The sequence below is a fragment of the Orcinus orca genome, chromosome 2, assembly GCF_937001465.1.
Source record: "Orcinus orca chromosome 2, mOrcOrc1.1, whole genome shotgun sequence".
Classification (NCBI taxonomy): domain Eukaryota; kingdom Metazoa; phylum Chordata; class Mammalia; order Artiodactyla; family Delphinidae; genus Orcinus; species Orcinus orca.
Genome location: NC_064560.1, coordinates 125,178,091 through 125,197,369, shown reverse-complemented (window position 1 = coordinate 125,197,369; position 19,279 = coordinate 125,178,091). Strand labels below are relative to the sequence as shown.

At 42.1% G+C, this 19,279-nt stretch overlaps 1 long non-coding RNA gene and 4 other non-coding genes across 10 annotated transcripts; 2 read left to right on the top strand and 3 right to left on the bottom strand.

Moving 5' to 3' along the window:
- Positions 1-147: 147 nt before the first annotated feature.
- On the bottom strand, positions 148-219 carry TRNAP-UGG (transfer RNA proline (anticodon UGG)). Its single transcript has one exon. It is a non-coding gene; the product is annotated as a tRNA-Pro (tRNA).
- Positions 220-227: 8 nt separating this feature from the next.
- Positions 228-19,158, top strand: LOC117202922 (uncharacterized). Of its 6 annotated transcripts, none has more exons than XR_007475341.1 (5): positions 228-2,604; positions 11,188-11,361; positions 12,103-12,657; positions 17,438-17,599; positions 18,936-19,158. It is a non-coding gene; the product is annotated as an uncharacterized LOC117202922 (long non-coding RNA). The 6 variants fall into 6 exon arrangements; XR_007475342.1 differs by lacking the exon at positions 18,936-19,158 and having other exon boundaries at positions 228-1,650; positions 2,345-2,604; positions 17,438-18,907; XR_007475344.1 differs by lacking the exon at positions 18,936-19,158 and having other exon boundaries at positions 12,103-12,204; positions 12,572-12,657; positions 17,438-18,907.
- Positions 1,384-1,473, bottom strand: TRNAY-GUA (transfer RNA tyrosine (anticodon GUA)). Its single transcript is given in 2 exon segments — positions 1,384-1,419; positions 1,437-1,473. It is a non-coding gene; the product is annotated as a tRNA-Tyr (tRNA).
- On the bottom strand, positions 2,649-2,721 carry TRNAT-UGU (transfer RNA threonine (anticodon UGU)). The gene has a single exon. It is a non-coding gene; the product is annotated as a tRNA-Thr (tRNA).
- Positions 16,880-16,961, top strand: TRNAL-UAG (transfer RNA leucine (anticodon UAG)). Its single transcript has one exon. It is a non-coding gene; the product is annotated as a tRNA-Leu (tRNA).
- Positions 19,159-19,279: the final 121 nt, after the last annotated feature.

Below are 19,279 nucleotides of genomic sequence, written 5' to 3'. Positions count from 1 at the left end.
CAGGAAGCCAGGCAGTTTGGCCCCGCACAGATAATCTTTTTGTAGAACAGTTCTCTTTTGTAGAACAGTTCAGAACGCTGGAAAGTTTGTATAGAACTGAGATTTTTTTCAGCGGTTGGAAGGTGGAAGGAAAAGTTTCAATCACTGGGGCTCGTCTGGGATTTGAACCCGGGACCTCTCGCACCCAAAGCGAGAATCATACCCCTAGACCAACGAGCCACGCTGACGAAGGTTTCTGTACTTTTCCTCTGAACCTTACTTCTCCGTCAGCAATTGGCTGCCAGGCTGCTCTGGAGTTTTACCTTATGTTGTGACATTTACCTTTCGCTTTGCTTAGCTCTTCCGTCTTGAAGAAGTCTCACGTCTGACTCCAGCCTCGCTAATTCTCCTCGATCCTTGTCCTGGACGCCTCCAGACGCCGGATGGGGTGAGAAGAGGCAGCTTTTCAGACGTCAGGCCACTTGTCGGTGCTCCCGCAAGCCCCGCCGGGAGGAGTCTAGCCTTGAGCTCCAGCGTGGGGGGAGCCTGGAGGGAGCCTGGAGAGAACCGAGTTGGAGCCTGAGGGCCCGAGCTGGGGTCGATTGCAACATTGTAGGGTCCTGAGCCCCAGGACAGACGCACAGGATGTGTATCTGCCGGGCTGCTACTGCTTCGCGCGAGTATAAAATCCTAGGGGCAGGACTGATGGGCATCAACATACGGGGAGCCAGTATTTTGATCTGTTGGAGGTGAACCAGTCTGGGGCGTGTTCGTAAAGTCCAGACCCCTGCAGTTTCCCAGAATGAGAATCAAATGTTCCATCTCTCTACCTCTGCTTAAATTGTTTCCTCAGTCTGGAATTCTCTCTCCCAGTCTCATCCCAATTCACGTCAAATCCTGTTCCTCCTTCCGGCTCCAGCTCAAAATGATTTTTGTGGAACTATAAAAATCTATAAACAGCTGAATAAATTAAAAGGGCCTCCCCCTGAATGAACGTATGTGTATAGAGTGAATAAAGGTCTCAGGGGTTTGTCCCGCAAATTAAGAGTCCCAAAATTAAGAGTCCCAAGGGCCGCCGGATATATATTCTGTACCAGCGAGTGGTCTTGGATCTCCAAACTTTGGACCTCAGGCAGCAACCTAAGTTCAGCTAGAACATCCAACCCAGAACTTCCTTAGTTGGTTGGAAGAGTTAGTGCACACTCCCTTTTTAACTGAGAACCGTGCCCAACAAGTCCAACTTTTCAAGAGGTGATTCTCGAAGTTCATACAACCATGCTGAGTTTATCTTTGGAACGGGGTAAGGTCTGGAGAAAATGACCCCAGAAAAGGGAAAACGACGTAAGAAACAGGAGAGCAACGTCTCGCTCGATGGGTGGTTGCAACCCCCAAAACATCAACTCTTCCTTCGAGCCGGAGTTGAACCAGCGACCTAAGGATAACCATATTGTTTTACACTACAGTCCTCCGCTCTACCAGCTGAGCTATCGAAGGAAATATGAAAACTGCGTTCCTACTATTCTATATTGAGGACATTGATAAGCAGAGGTTCGTGCATAATGGCCCACTAGTTGCCGGTGCATGGACACCACTTAGCAGCCAGCTTAGGAGAAAGTCCTACATCCGCGGTTCTGCAGACAACCCCTCTAGAACTGGATTCTCTTGCTTCAGGTACGGGCTTCCAAGCAGGACCAGAGAGTGGGCTCTTCACCGGCACACCTAGAGCCTGTGCACCCCGAGGCCGCCCCGGACCGTGGCGATCTGCTCGCCCCCGGGCTGTTCTCTTCACGTAGTGCGCTGCCCGGGGCCTCCCTGGCATGATGTGTGTCTAAAGTGGGAGAGGACACCCGGGCATCGGAGAACTAAGGGCTGAGGTGGTGGAACATACAATTCTGATCGCGCAACTGCGAGCCAGAGAGAAAGGCGGGCCTCGGAGCTCTGGCCTGGGCCTTTCTTTTCCACACTTCTGCGCTCGCCTCCAAATCCAGGAGCGTTTGCACATGCGAGCTGCTTCTCTCTTCCGCTTACACGTCCACAGAGTAGGGGAGGGAGGGGTATATAATACATATGGCTAAACCCAATGCTGCTATGAGAATTGACTTGGAGAAACTATTTTAAGGTTTTTCAAAGAGGAAGCCACAGTTTCTTTGAGTCAATAACAAATTTAGTGACCCAAGTCCCGACGCTAATTTTCCCGCTGAGATACTTAAATGTTCGAAAATCCACTGAAACATGAAAACTTGTCGGACCCCCAAATCAGGACAGCTAACGCCGGCTCTTCCCCTGTGGGGAGGGGACCTTGCTCTGGGCTCTAAATCTGCCCAGAGCGGGTGCTGAGGGCTCGATCCCAACTCTTTCCCCACAGCCCTTAGGCCCCGCTCCGGCTCCGGCCGCCCTCAGGGCTCTTGCTGCAGGTCCGCACAGCCAGGTCGTCCGCGGAGGCTGGCAGCGCTCCCCGCAGTTTGTAATGGACTCCGCCACAATCTAGGCAGCGAAGCAGCACTTGCGCATTAGCACTGGAAACTGAGAGGAAGCGGTTCCGCTCGGGTGTTTATTTGGCACATCTGAACACTGGCGAGAAGATATGAGCTGAATTTTCGCAGGGGTTAAAGTAACGAGAGAGAGGTGAGTGGCTGGTGAGGAAGATTTGAAAATAATAAATACACACGAGGCCCCAGCGAGATTTGAACTCGCGACCCCTGGTTTACAAGACCAGTGCTCTAACCCCTGAGCTATAGGGCCATCACATATAACGCTTATTTCTCTTTCCCAACTGGGCCTTTATTAGAGTGTCTGTAGGTAGCGGGCGACCAAAACCTGAACGTCGTTTCGATCTATTTCCCAACTACTGGAACTCAAATTGTAGACTCTTACTGGGGACAGAGCAATATGGGGGGCGGTGACAGGACCTACCACTATTTTAAATTGCAGAAATCTGCCCAACCCAACACAGTCTGATGCAGTGAAAGCTTTCCCCCTCTCTGCCCTCTGCAGATTGTGAAAATCAAGATATCTCACATGAAACCCAGACATCCGCACTTGGTTTTCTCCTTGATTTGGACATCCACCGATCGGCCTGCCTCAAGTTCATTAGACTAGGGACCTCTTTACAGCTCGAGTAGCAGCGCCAGAGCAGGCATTCGTTAATTCTTCCCTTCATTCAATAAACACTGAGCTCCAATTCTGTGTTAGGCTCTGCACTTAGGAACGAGGCATCCAGATATGGTCTTTACTTTGAAGTCACTGGCATAGTCTTGTGGTATAAAAGAAAGTTAGTTTTCATGAAAGAGAACAACAAAAAGTAGCTGTGCCCGGTGTGAGGGGCGGTGGACAGTGTCAAGGTTCACAAAACTACAGAGTGAGCCATCACAGAGGCAGGCCTGCAGGAGGGGATGGGACTCGAGCTGCGCTTTGAAGAAAGGTTAAGACATACAAGTTTGGGGGCGGTGTGATCCCTGGTAGAGAAAAATTTATGAGCAAAGTTGGAGAGAAAGACCTAGGCATTTAAAGGGCCAAGGCAGACACTGGGGCAGATGCCGGCCCTGGTGGAAGTGAGGGAATGTAAGACAAGTTAGCAGGAGACTGAAATTTCTGGAATGAAGTTACACCATTTTAAAAATTGAACATGGAAACTCACAAGGCTTGGAGATGCAGAATGAATTGAAGGGAAGAGAAACCAGAGTCAAGGGGACACCAGAGATTGGCCATGGTGCAGATCCTCAAACATAAAATGCAGGAGAATAATAGTTACAGGACTGGAAAGGAAGGAAGGAATGAGAGAGACACAGGCAAGGGAGATTCTGCTGAAGTTAGATATGAATGAAGAAGAAATGCGACAACAAAGAGGAAAGAGTCAGGGAGGATTCTCAAATATCATACCTTGAAGAAACAAGATGATACTGAAAAAAAATCTAAGGGAGAGATGTGTATCTCGAGAAGGCAGAGGGGAGAGAAGTGCTCAGATTCAGGTAGGCTGAATCTGAGGTGTGGTTGGAGGATATAGGAGTTTATGATAGCCAGAATACTCTTCTATCTAGAGTTCTGTAGATTGATAGGTCAAGGTTAGATCAAATTACCAAAGTCATTTATTGAGTCAGAGCCTCTAAGAGTTATGTGCTCTTGAAAGAAGAGAGTACAAAGAGAAAACAGCAGACACCTGAACCTGAGCTTTCTGAATAGCCCTGTTGCAGGCGTTTGTCATACTAGTGAGTGTCCAACACTTTTTAAACATTTTCCTTACTTTTTGTAATTTGACATATTATAAGTAAGTCTGTCCTAGAAAAGTTGCTTTCCCATCTGGCAGCTGAGAGTGAGCATGTTACCTAGGTCTACCAATCCGATGCATCCAGGGAAGATTTCAGTTTAGAAGTGTAAACCAGGAGTAAATAATCCCACAGGGAAATCGCATACTTTTCGAATGGTGAAGGTGTCAGATTCTTGGGTAGACAGACACATACTAACACTATAGATTTCTTAAATCTATAGATTGCTGTCTTTCTTCTGTTCTGGAAAATTCTTAGCCATTATCTTTTTTTTTTTTTTTAACTTTCTGATTACTTTTATTTGTATCATTCATTTTTTTTAACATCTTTATTGGGGTATAATTGCTTTACAATGGTGTGTTAGTTTCTGCTTTATAACAAAGTGAATCAGTCATACATAAACATATGTTCCCATATGTCTTCCCTCTTGCGTCTCCCTCCCTCCCACCCTCCCTATCCCACCCCTCCAGGCTGTCACAAAGCACCGAGCCAATATCCCTGTGCCATGCAGCTGCTTCCCACTAGCTATCTACCTTACTACATTTGTTAGTGTGTATATGCCCATGACTCTCTCTCGCCCTGTCACAGCTTACCCTTCCCCCTCCCCATAACCTCAAGTCCGTTCTCTAGGAGGTCTGCGTCTTTATTCCTGCCTTACCCCTAGGTTCTTCATGACATTTTTTTTTTCTTAAATTCCATATATATGTGTTAGCATACGGTGTTTGTCTGTTTCTTTCTGACTTACTTCACTGTGTATGACAGACTCTAGGTCTATCCACCTCATTACAAATAGCTCAATTTCATTTCTTTTTATGGCTGAGTAATATTCCATTGTATATATGTGCCACATCTTCTTTATCCATTCATCTGATGATGGGCACTTAGGTTGTTTCCATCTCCGGGCTATTGTAAATAGAGCTGCAATGAACATTTTGGTACATGACTCTTTTTGAATTTTGGTTTTCTCAGGGTATATGCCCAGTAGTGGGATTGCTGGGTCATATGGTAGTTTTATTTGTAGTTTTTTAAGGAACCTCCATACTGTTCTCCATAGTGGCTGAACCAATTCACATTCCCACCAGCAGTGCAAGAGTGTTCCCTTTTCTCCACACCCTCTCCAGCATTTATTGTTTCTAGATTTTTTGATGATGGCCATTCTGACTGGTGTGAGATGATATCTCATTGTAGTTTTGATTTGCATTTCTCTAATGATTAATGATGTTGGGCATTCTTTCATGTGTTTGTTGGCAGTCTGTATATCTTCTTTGGAGAAATGTCTATTTAGGTCTTCTGCCCATTTTTGGATTGGGTTGTTTGTTTTTTTGTTATTGAGCTGCATGAGCTGTTTGTAAATTTTGGAGATTAATCCTTTGTCGGTTGCTTCATGCCATTATCTTTTTAAATGTTGTTTTTCTCTGTTTTTTCTTTCTCCATTCATGAAACTGGAATTAAACATATATTAGACCTTCACACCCTGTCCTCCATTTCTTTTAACCTCTCTTCTGTATTTTCTGTCTTTCTTTCTCTCCAAGTTGCATTGTGGATTACATGTTCTTACTCATAATCCACTAATTTTCTCTACAGCTGTGTTTAATCAGCTGTTAAAGCTACCCACTGAGTAAACTGTAATTATAAATTGTAATTTTCAATTCTAGAAGTTCTATTTGCTTCTTTTTCAAAACTACTAAGCCAAATTTTGTGATTTCCCATTCCTCACAGATATCTGCCACTTTAAAAAAATCTCTTTAAACATAGTAATTATAATTTTTAATATCTATAACTGATAATCCTATATTATGCTATCTGTTGCTTTAGTTGATTCGTACTCATGTCACATTGTTTCCATGTGTAACTGGTCATCTTTGAATGTGTACTGCTCAATATCTTTGCAAAACTATACGCAGTGAATTTTTGAGGTCAAGTTGAAGCTGTCTTCCTGGAAAAATATATATATATGGCTTTTGTTTCTCACATGTACCTGGACCATTATCAGCCCAAGAGGACCCTGAAAAAAGTTCATGGCCAGGCATTCCCTGGGCCTCCAAGATGATGTAAGCCCAAGCTGCAAATCAGACCTGTGGTCACCAGGAAAAGACGAGGAAAAGCTGACAGCTCATCCTTTCTGTTTTCTCTTGCTAAGCTTAGATGATTTCTGCTGAGCTCCACAACAATTAAGTGGAAGGTTAACTTCTTGTTCATCCTTATCTTGTGAGAATATCTCTTTGGGGTCCCAACTTAATATTTGGCAGAGTGCCTTACTAGAATTTCCACTTTTGGTGGGAGCTGGATCTTGACATCTGTCCCTCTTTTTTCTCCCACCCAAAGATGCTGCCAAAACTATAGCCCAATTTTGCAGTAATTAGCAAATGTCTTAAGAGCTACAAAGGTTAATGCTCTCAGATTCCATCTTTCCTTTAGATTCTGACCTATTAGTTGCTTGTTATCATATCAGTACTTTGATGCTTTTACGAAGATTTGGTAAAATCTTATCCAATATTTTTATCATTTTTCCTCAAGGAGGTTGGTACAAATTAATTAGCCCACAATTACTAGAAAGGAAATTAGAGTGGTAGGAGTTATAAAATCAATCATATTCTACCACATGGGCTGAGAAGCAGAGAAAGCGTTACTATAGAAAGAGCATAAGGGAGAGAATGCCAAAGAACAAAAAAGAGAGTGGTGACAGTGAGAAAGGAAGCCTGGATACCTTCTAAGTCCCTAGCTATGGCCCACTTCAGAGGCCTCACTGTATTCCCACTTGGAATCTATGAGACTTCCCTGAATTCTTAAAGAAATCCTCCCTTTTTGTTTTAGCAAAAATTATCTTCAACTTAAAAGACTCCTAACTAACACTGAAGGTGTTAGTATGTGTCTCTCTACCTCACTGCTTTTATCTTCCAATATTTGGATCAACATTTATCAAATGGCCGTTATATATTGGCAACAGGTTGCCCTGTACAGATCTTTGCTCCAGTCAACTTTGTCCGCTTATAATTCCCCAGATATAACTCACACCTTTTCCAGTTGTGATCATTTGCTTATTATTTCTTCAACTAGAATGATTTCCCATTTCTCCATACTTAGCAAACACTACTTATCCTGGAAAAACCATCTCAATGTTCTAATTCACAATGCCTTTGCTTTTTACCAAATAGATTTCTTCTCTTTTCCCCTCTGAAACCCATGAACCATTTTTTGTCCTTGCTATTCTTTCCTCTACACTCCCTCTCTCAAGATTTTGAATAGGACACATGTAATGGAAGTGTCCCCCAGCACCCAGAAGTAAGCATCCAGACTGACATTACCCATTCAACTACACTCAGTCAATCATGAAATTATTGTCTTCCATCCCATATTTCTTCATCTTATATGAAATATTGTCAAAAGGATGCACATTTTAATTTTTTTAATCTTCCAGAATTACTTCTGAGTTGTGGTTTTCTGTCTATTTCTATGTCCATCTTTTGGAAAATGCTACAAAAGATACAAAGAAAGAACTGAATGAGATGGAAAAGAAAAAGGGAAGGAGACTGTACTGCACTTGGCTTTAGATGGCTTTGTTTTGCTTTTAGAATTGTGTGTATTAGTACATCATCTGCAGTTTATATATTATACAGCTCCTTTAGGGGAAGGTTGTATGGATTATACTTCTGGGTCTCCAAAATACCCAGCAAAGTGACCACCAGCACATATCAGGGCATTAATAAATACTAGAAATGGAGAGCAAACAAATACACAGATATGTGCAAAGAGTGAAGGAAATTATTACCCTCAGAAATCTAGAATACAACAGACTCTTATAGTTTCCTCTTCCTGAAATTCTTGGTAAAACAAGCACTGAAAATCTCTAAGGGACTTCTAGCTGTCACCCAATTTCAGCATAAATTCCAGGAAACTAGTCTGAATTCAGGTGCCAGTTCTCATATTTATGTGGTCACTGAATGGTGTACCTGACACCAGCACAGAGATGAATGTCTCACCCACCCAACACACACAGAGTATCCTTACAGAAAAAGGAGAAGTTACCTAAGAATAAACATATGGTTACCTACTGAGACTGAGAATCTCTAAGATAATGTTCATAAAAAAACACTGGGTAGAAACAGTTTAACATGGCATGTGCGTTTAGCCCTGCTGGGGCAGATTTCCTCTGAAAAATCTCTGACCTCCTTTTTCAGGCCAATTCATGATTTCAGACCCTCAAGCAGACACACTTTCTAGTGAGAGAAGCCCCACTTAAGAAACTTATCTTATGCAACAGGAAAACCTTTGTTTTCTAAACATCTGTTCAGTGGAAAGTGTTTTGTGTTCATGGATTGGAAGAATTAATAGCGTTAAAATATCCAAACTACACAAAGTGATCTACAGATTCAGTGCAATCTTTATCAAAATCCCAACTGCATTCTCTATAAAAATAGAAAACAATCCTAAAATTCATATGGGACCACAAAAGTCACTGATTAGCCAAAGCAATTTTTTCTTTTTTTAGTAAATATCAGTGTTTATTTACAGCTCTTACAAGGACTGGATTTATTCTCTTTGATCTCTTTGTCTTCTTTGAACACTTGACTAGCCAAAGCAATCTTAAGCAAGAAGAACAAAGTTGGAGACATCATACTTTCTGATTTCAAAATGTATTACAAAGCTACAGTAATTAAAATAGTAACATACTACCATAAAATAGACATAGATCAAAGGAACATAATATAGAGCCCAGAAATAAGTTTTCATATATATATTCAACTGATCTTTGACAAGGGTGCCAAGAACACACAATAGGGAAAGGATAGCCTCTTTAAGAAATGGTGTTGGGAAAATTGGATATCCACATGCAAAAGAATAAAATTGGACCATTATCTCATATCTTATATAGAAATCAACTCAAAATGAATTAGAGACTTAAGTGTTAGACCTAAAACTATAAAACTACTAGAAGAAAACATAGGGGAAAAACTTCTCAACCTTGGTTTAAGCAATGATTTTCTGATAATGACACCAAAACCACAGGCAACAAAAGCAAAAATAGACAAGTGGGATTATGTCAGACTAAAAAGTTTCTGTTCATCAAATGAAACAATCAATAGAGTGAATATTTTCTACCAAATAGGGGAAAACATTAGCAAACCATGTATCTGATAAGGGATTAATACCTAAAATATATTTTTAAAAAAATCATATAACTCAATAGCAAAAAAACAAATGACCAATTAAAAAATGGGTAAAGGACCTGAGTAGACCTTTCTTAAAACAAGGCATACAAATGTCCAACAGATATAGGAAAAGGTACTAACATTACTAATCATCAAGGTAATGCAAATCAAAACCACAATGAGATATCACCTCACACCTGCTATAATGGATTTTATCAAAAAGACAAAAGATAGCAACTGTTGGTGAGGATGTGGACAAAAGAAAACCATTGTGCGCTTTGGTTGGAATGTTAATTGGTAGAGCTATTATGGAAAGCGTATGGAGGATACTAAAAAAAATTAAAAATATAACTACCTTATGATCCTGTAATTCCACTTCTGGGTTTATATCCCAAGGAAATGAGATCAGTATCTCAAACAGACATCTGAACTCCTATGCTTATTGCAGAATTATTCACAGTAGCCAAGATATGGAAACAATCTAAATGTTGATGGATGAATGGATAGAGAAAATATGGTATACATATATACAATGAAGTAATATTCAACCTTTAAAAAGAAGGAAATTCTGCCATCTGCAATACGTTTCTTGCATTGTAAGTTTTCTGCATTGTCTGGGATATGATTAAAATGTTAATTTCAGGTAGACTAATAAAAATGATGCATTTAGTAAATTTAAGGTTAAGAACTTAAAGAATGATAACTAAAAGTAAAACAAAATGGAGGAGATAAATGGAATGATAAAAGTGCTTGTTTAATACAAAGAAAGTCAGAAAAGGACGATGATGATATATTTCAGATTATTTAAAAAATCAAAATGGAGTAACTATGTTTCAGGCATCCAAAATGGAGCCAGGTACCCATTGTGGATGTGGTTTCAGAAACGTTCCCAAATCACTGAGAACTTGAATTTTCTGAACTTCAAGGACATTACCAGTCATTTTCAAAACAACATCTGGTACGATATTTGTTTTTCTCTTTCTGACTTACTTCACTCTGTATGACAGACTCTAGGTTCATCCACATCTCTACAAATGACCCAGTTTTGTTCCTTGTTATGGCTGAGTAATATTCCATTATATGTATATGTATATATTTATATATACCACATCTTCTTTATCCATTCATCTGTCGATTTAACTCATAAATGTGGAATCTAGAAAAATGGTACAGATGAACCTATTTGCAGGGCAAGAATAGAGATGCAGACCTAGAGAATGGATGTGTGAACACGAGGGGGAAGGGGAGAGTGGGATGAATTGGGAGATTAGGTTTGACATAAATCCACTACCATGTGTAAAGTAGATAGCTAGTGGGAACCTGCTGTATAGCACAAGGAGCTCAGCTCGGTGCTCTGTGATGACCTAGATGGGTGGGAAGAGGGGGGAGGTCCAAGCGGCAGGGGTTATATGTATACATATAGCTGATTCACTTAATTGTACAGCAGAAACTAACACAATATTGTAAAGCAATTATACTCCAATAAAATATATATATATATATATATATATATCTGCTAGCAGCTGCTAGCTACAACCTTGTAGTTTCAAAATGTCCCCCACCCATGTCACAACTATGTTATCATTTCAAATCCCAATCAATCCTTGCTTAATAAGCATGCTTACTTCTAATTCTTGACAAATAATTTATGTAACTGCACAGTTTTTTGCTGTTGTAAGCTTCCCTCATTTTGTAATGCAATGGAACACAATTCAAGTGCTTCCTTGAATTTATGCTTCCTGGGCTGCAGTCCTAACAAACCCCAAATAAAAGCATTTATTTTCTGTCTCAACCAGGTCTCTGTTCCTGGATTTCTCGGTTAACAAGGAATAAAGAAACAAAGAACAGATAAGAGGGATCTTACTGTGATGACACAAATGTTTTAAACCTTGATTATTGTGATGGTGGTACAACTTGGTAAATTTACCAAAATAATCATTGAATTATACACTTACAAAGATGAATTTAAGGTATGTAAATCATACCTCAATAGAGTTATTTTTTTAAGTGTTGATGGGAATAATAGAAAGCAAATAGCAATTGGTAGACTCAATCTCCTCTGTATCAGAAATTACATTTAATGTAAATGTTACAAATATTGTAGTTAAAAGCAAAAATTGTTAGATTGAGTAGAAATGAGACCTAACTCTATGCTGTTTATAGAAAACACATTTTAAATGTAAAGACAAGTGTTGACAGAAATAATCAATAAACAATGAACAATAGAAAGAGAAAAGAGTTTTATTTGTTCCAAACCAAGGACTGTACCCTAGGAGACACAGATTCAAGAAGCAATTGAACTGTGTTCCACCAACCTATAAAATGGAGGCTTACATAGGCAAAAAGTGCAAAGTTATGTAAGTTGCTTGTCAAGATTTAGGTGTGGAGCTGGCAAGAAGTAAGGGTGTTTGTTAAGCAAGGATTGGCTGGGGTCCAAAATGTTTGCATAGTTACAAGAGGAGACCTAAACCACAGTCATTCCATTTTGATTTTACAATACATTATTTTCTTTAATGGCTAAAGCAGATGTACAATGCATGTTTGACAGGTCATAAGACAAGCTGTTCTAGTTAGTGTAAAGTTCAAGCCAAATTGTGTATAAGCCAGAATGACTTGTGATGATGCAAATGTTTTAAACATTTATATATGGAAATTTATGAAAAGTTTGAGTTTATGAATTCAAATATATGAAACTTTCTTCCATCATACAGATAGGCTGGAAGGAAAAAAATGGAAAAGACATACCATTGAAAACTCTTTAAAGGAAAAAGAATGATGTAGTTATATCAATATCAGACAACAGATTCTTTAAGGTGAGAAGTACTATATGAGATATTGAGGAATATTTTATTATAAAAGTGTCAATTATATACAATATTCCTTGTGGTACATCCATACAATGGACTATTATTCAGCACTGAGACCTATAGCATGAGCTAACAAGCCATGAAAAGAAATGTAAGGACTGTTATGGACTGAATAACTATGTTTCCGCCAGATTCATATGTTGAAGCCCTAACCCCCAATGTGATGGTATTTGGAGATGGTCTTTTGGGGGTAAGTAGGGTTAGATGGGGCCATCAGGATGGGGCCCTCAAGCTGGGAGCAGTGTCCTTATAAGAAGAGATATCAGAGGGCTTGCTTTCTCTTTCTCTCTCCTTCTCTGCCATGTGAGGACAGAGTGCTTGCCTGCAAGCCAGACGATAGCTTACATCAGAATTCGACAATCCTAGCACCCTGATCCTGGACTTCCAGCCTCCAGAACTGTAAGTAAATATATTTCTGTTGTTCAAGTCACCCAGTCTATGGTATTTTGTATGGTAGCCTGAGCTGACTAAGACAAAAAACTGAAATGCATATTACTAAATGAAAGAAGCCCTTCTGAAATGTTACATATTGTATGATTCCAACTATTTGATGCTCTGAAAAAGGCAAAACTATGAACGAAACAAAAAGATCACTGGTTGCCAGGGGTTGGGGTAAGGGAGGGGTGAATAGGCAGAGCACAGAGGATTTTTAGGGCAGTGAAACTCTTCTATTTGATACAGTAGATACATGTCATACATTTGTTAGAATCCATAGAATTTGTAACACCAAGGGTGATCCCTATTGTAAACTGTGGTTTGGGGGTGATAATGATGTATCAGCGTGATTCACTGATTGTAACATATGTACCATTCTGTACCACTCTAGTGTGGGATGCTGAAGATGGAGGAGTCTGTGCATGTGTGAGGGCAGGAGGTATATGGGAACTCTATGCACTTTCTACTCAATTTTTCTGTGAACTTAAAACTGCCCTGAAAAGAAATTCTATTTAAACTCTCCACAATATCCTTGAATTTTTATGTATCTAATAACATGTCTTCAAAGGTAAGAAACAAAAGTTGACATAACTGAGAGAAGAAATAGAAAAATACACAATCATCATTGGATATTTGAACAATCCTCTCTCAGTAAGTATTAAACAAGTAGACAAAATATTCAGTGAGGACTTCGAAGGTTTTATGAACACAGTAACCAATATCTGGTACTGGGAGGTAACTGGATAGATTCCTAACAAAAAGGAACTTTGAATAACGTTTACTATGCATAGGCCAACTACAAACTGGCATTTGCCATCTGCCTCTGCAAGGATTAAGTCACTAGCCACTGCAGTCCCTGACCTTCAACACACCCTGAAAGGGGTTCAGGGTGGAGATCAGGAATGAGGCAATGTGTGCTCTGGGAAAAACTGGCAAAACAGACCTTTCAGATAGTTAGATATTTTCAGGAGAAGATTTTATGAGCCCAAATTCTTGCATCTTCTTACATCTAGAAAAGCACTAAAATCATTAACAGAGACATCTGCTCCTTGCCAAAATGTGTGCTTGACTGCATGTACCCCCTTCACTAAAATCACATACAATACTGAGTTCCTTCCTACCTCTTCAGAGCTGTTCCTCAGAGCTGTCTGAGATGCTGTCTCCCAGGCTATAGTCCTCATTTTGCCCCCAATAAAACTCACTCACAACTCTCACATTATACATGTTTTTTCAGTCGACACATACTTCAATCACTCAGTTGATAGGATGAAGGACTGTAGGATGCATATCCTGGTAGACATCCTTAGGTCTCTAAGGTTCAAAGGAGAATGCAAGTATTTTGCACACTACTGACAAGGATGTGAACTCTACCTTGTCTAAGTCTGTAAAATGGACATGATAAAACATACACTGGGACATAGAAGATCAAGGGTAGATGAGATTCCATTTTCTTAGGCCTAGATCTTGCAGGTGCATTGTTCATGGACCTCAGACTTCCTAGGCTTCAAGTCTAAAGTTCTTTCACAGATGAGAAAGACCTGTGGTATCAAGTTTCCAGGGTGACCTCAGTTGATTAATTTGGATATGTGCAAAGTTTTCCATGTGGCCTAGGAGAGGGTAAGGGTGCAAACATTTCTCCTAGTTTCTCCTGCATGCTCATCTGTCTTTATGCCATGCCCAGTAAGACAAATACACGTGGCCAGAGACTTCAGAAGATAGCACCATTTGATTCCATTTTTGCGTAGTTCATCTGAGACCTCTAGCATTTCTAGTCCTGGGCATCCTTGGATCCACATTCTATTCATGCCTCTTTTTTTTGCGGTACACGGGCCTCTCACTGTTGTGGCCTCTCCCGTTGCGGAGCACAGGCTCCGGACGCACAGGCTCAGCGGCCATGGCTCACGGGCCCAGCCGCTCCGCGGCATGTGGGATCTTCCCGGACCGGGGCACCAACCCGCGTCCCCTGCATCGGCAGGCGGACTCTCAACCACTGCACCACCAGGGAAGCCCAATCTGTCTTTTTAATAAGCCCTCCAGGTGATTGTGATGCATGCTAACATTTGAGGGCCACTGCTCTACCACTGGTGAGATGCCCCTCTCCAGTGATCTCTTTCCACACCAGCAGGGAGCTCCAGCCCCAATATGTCTACCTCTGTTACCCTTGAAACTACGTTGAGGTTCTTTTACAGAGATCCCACAGAGAATCTGAGTTAGCAGTCTTCCTGCAATCCCTGTTCCCTTCACTTTTATGTTGAAATTTATGGGATTTCAGGAAGAGATCTCTATCTCTATGCCCAGATTTCCCCCTTTTTATAAAGACACCAGTCGTATTGGATTAGAGCCCACACTAATGACCTCATTTTAATTTGATTACTTCTGTAAATACCTTATTTCCAAATAAGGTCACATATTGGGGCACTGGGAATTAGGACTTCTATATATCCTTCTGGAGGGACACAATTCCACCCAAAACAAAGACCATAGAATTTTACTGGAGGCTCTGGGAAAATCCCCTTTATGTGTCCTGGGAACCTTCAACACCACCAAGGGAAGGGATTAATTTTCCCTTCTCTTGGGGGAATTAAGAAACAATGACAATTGTCTATTCTTAAGGAAGTAAGCCAGGTCTGGGTGCTTCTTCTCTGACATAGACTGCATATTTGCAAGAGAGAGGGAAGCACAGAGCATATACAACCTCCCCGTTTAAAGCTCTTGGTGGAATTTGCCCCCCAAATAGCTTTAATTTTATCAAATGAAGGATGTGATCGGATATCACCAGGGAACCACAATTTCTACCCTTAGAAGGCAGAAAATTGGCCCAAGCATCCGCCAATCCCATTGCCCAGCCTTTTGCTCAGTCACCTGTTAGAATTCCAAAATACAAAACCGATCTCTGCTGCAATGGTTTTTATTGCCCGCCCCCCCACCCCCAAGTCTAGGCAGTAGTTGTGAAATAATTCTCAGCTACTGCCACAAAGTAGCAAAAGAGACATAGCATCGTGGCCTTCTGTAACTTCCACTTCGTTGTAATTAAAAGCAGCAAGAATTCCTTTTCACATAGGGAACATGGAAACTCAAGTTTGGTGGACCCTAGACAGATGCTCAAACATTTGGAGAACTGATGTGTGGCTCCTCTTCTCCGTGTCAAGAGGCGTGACAGTGTAATTCTCTCGCCTATTCTGGCCCCGTTCCCAGGCTCCCCTCCGGAGGCCGGCAGCCTTGGGCTTCTAGGTAGGATGAGGAGCGGGAGCGTGAGAGTTCTCAGGACTCCTGGGCACCTTGAGTACCAGTCTGGGCTCAGAATCCGGCCTCAGTCCCTATGGAAGGACGTCTCAGTCCGTCTCCTTCCGCAGTCGCCAGTAGTAATAGCCTCCACAGGGCTACAACTGCGCAGGGGAAACAGGACCTCTCTGGGAGACGCAGAAATGGGAGACACAGAGATACAAAAGGGACTGGAAGCTCCCGGGAAGCAGGAACCGATCCGACCTAAAAAACAGCCTCCCTTCCCGCAGGCTGAACTGGGGAGGAAGACTGCAGACTCTGCTTGGGCTGGCACTAGGGAGCGGGCATTGATCGGCGTCGGCTATTTGCGCTTTCGGCCAGGAGAAGAAAAAGGGAACTAGGAAACAAGCTTTTTTTTTTCCCCAGTCGTTTAACGCACGCACTGTGCATGACTTCTGGAGACTTCTCTCCCGGCTTCAGAACCGAAAAGTATCAAAGTCAAAATTTAGCAAAGAATTGAAGTCGCGGCGCGCGGGGTGGTGACAGGGAAAGACAGTTTGCTCTTTCTTATTCCACCACCGCGATCCCCAAGTGATCTGGAGTCTATCTAAATCAAGGAGTTCATTCGTCCTTTCAACAGTTTTTGAGCGCTTACTGGACGCCAGGCGGAAGCTGACGTGACCCGCCTTCGCAAAGATGTTACATTCTAGATCCCAAGTGCTGTGCTTTGGGGGGGGATACTTGGTTTTGAAGGTCTTTCTCTTTTAGCTCCTGGAGTGAGAAGAGCTGTTTGGGTTGGGTGAATGCAGGTTCGAGTCCTAGTAGAGCTGAGAAGAACTTTCTTAGTGTCCCTTGGTGATACCTAGAATCATGGTTTCGGGTCAGGGAGTTGAGAACAACGCGGGAAAAAAAAAGGGCAGAAATGTATAACTAGTAAGTGTACAGAATTACGCGGTATACGCTTGGTAGCGTGGCCGAGCGGTCTAAGGCGCTGGATTTAGGCTCCAGTCTCTCTGGAGGCGTGGGTTCGAATCCCACCGCTGCCAAGGTTTTCTTTCTTAATCACAAGCGATCACTGCCCGTGTCCTCACTACAGGAGCGGATAAGGACTTGCCAAAGGTGTTGCATTTAAGCTGGGGCGTTCAAGTTGAGGAGAGGTGGAGAGCCTTGAAACCGGCGGGGTGGAGTGGGGTTAGGCTCCCGGAAGCAGGAACCGATCCAATCTAAACGACAGCCGCCCTCCCTGCAGGCTGAATTGGAGAGTAAGACTCTGCAGACTCCGGGGTGGGGCACGGAGGGGAGCGGGGAGCGAAGTGAGACTTTGTCTCATCATTTTCTCTTAAGTGTTAACACGGCAAAATTCGGGCAGATGCAAAGTGTCCCTGTGCAGTTTCTGCTGCTGACTGCCTCTGGAACCCCTACAGTTTCCTACGGGATGTTCTCTATTTTTCCACTGGTCTCCCCGCTACAACAGCACCCCCACCCACCCACCCACCCTTTCTCTTTCCGTCTCTCCCTCCAGGTAAAGGTGGTAAAGTCAAGCCAGTAAAGGACGATGGGTTAAGCAGAAAGCGAATCATCGAGGGAGGCAACTGCTCACCAGCTCAGGGAAGTGATTCAATTCCCAGGCTTGAGCCAGCCAAGGAAGAGTACCCTGACCGCCCCCCCACCCCCAGCCCGCAAGGTATCCTAGGATGGGTTCAAAGTCAGAATTTGAGCTCTTTAGAGAAAATTCTCACTTTCTGACCTTTGGACAATGACTTTCTTGCCCCATGTGCACGGCCTTTGGTACCCAAAGGGTGCACTGGGCACGGTTTGGCACTCATTGCCCCCAGGTCTGAATCCAGGCATTGTCCCTTCCTCAAGCCTTTGAGGAGTCATCGGTTCATTTCAGTAGGTGGTGATAGTCCTGACTGGCCCACGCCCTAAAGGAGGCAAGAGATAAATTTGTCCTTGTGACTTATTACTTTAGTCAGCCTCTACCATAGTGACATTTCGGATAATTCTTTGTAGTGGGGGCCTGTCATATGTATTATAGAATGTCTAGCAGCATCCCTGGCCTTTACCCACTAGACACCAGTAGTACTGTCCCAGTTTTGACAAACGAAAATGTCTCCAGACATTGTCAACTGTCCCCTACGAGGCAAAATCCTCCCTAAAGACCTGAGGGTGCAACTACAGTATTAGCTCCCAGTGTTTGGTTTGTCTTCTCGATCTCTTCACAGTGTCTTTTGAAGGGCAGGGGTTCTTAATTTTAGGAAGTACCATTAATCACTGTACTTAATTTTTCTTTGATGGGTCATGCTTTTAATGTTGCATCTAAGAAATCTTCCCCCAACACACGTTGACAAAGATTTTATTCTAAATATTGTATAGTTTTGATTTTTCATGCATTTTGAGTTAAGTTTTCATTCAGTGTGAAGTAGGGATCAAAATTGTGGGTTTTTTTAAAGCATCATTTGTTGAAAAGACTACTTTTCTCTACTGACTTGCCTTTGAAATTTTGTCAAAAATTAGTTGATAATACACGTGTGGTTCTACCTCTGCACTCCTGTTCCATAGATCTACTTTTGTATCTTAATGCCAATACTACAGTCTTGATTATAGCAGATTTCTAAGTCTTGAGGCCAGGCGCAGTGAGTCCTCCAACTTTGTTCTTCTTTTGTTGTCTGGAGCATGCTATGTCTTTGGATTTTCATATGAATTTTGGAATCAGCTGGTCATTTTCTGGGGAAAAAACCTGTTGTTATTTTGATTTGGATTACATTGAACCCATAAATCAATTTAGGGATAATTGATATCATAACAGTATTGTCTTCTCATTCACAAACACAAAGTGTTTCTCCTTGTATTTAGGTTTTCTTTCATTTCTCTCAGCATTTTTTTTTTCTGTGTACAAGTGTACATGTTTTAATGGTAAGTATTTCATATTTAATGATACTATAGTAAATTGGATTGCTTTTTTTTTTTTTTTTTTGTGGTACGCGGGCCTCTTACTGCTGTGGCCTCTCCCGTTGCAGACCACAGGCTCCGGACGCGCAGGCTCAGTGCCCATGGCTCACAGGCCCAGCCGCTCCATGGCATGTGGGACCTTCCCGGACCGGGGCACGAACCCGTGTCCCCTGCATTGGCAGGCGGACTCTCAACCACTGCGCCACCAGGGAAGCCCCTGGATTGCTTTTTAAAATAATCCAAAATCAATTTCTTTTTTTAAAAAATAAATTTATTTATTTTATTTATTTATTTTTGGCTGTGTTGGGTCTTTGTTGCTGCGTGTGGGCTTTCTCTAGTTGTGGCGAGTAGGGGCTACTCTTCTTTGCAGTGTGCGGACGTCTCATTGTGGTGGCTTCTCTTGTTGTGGAGC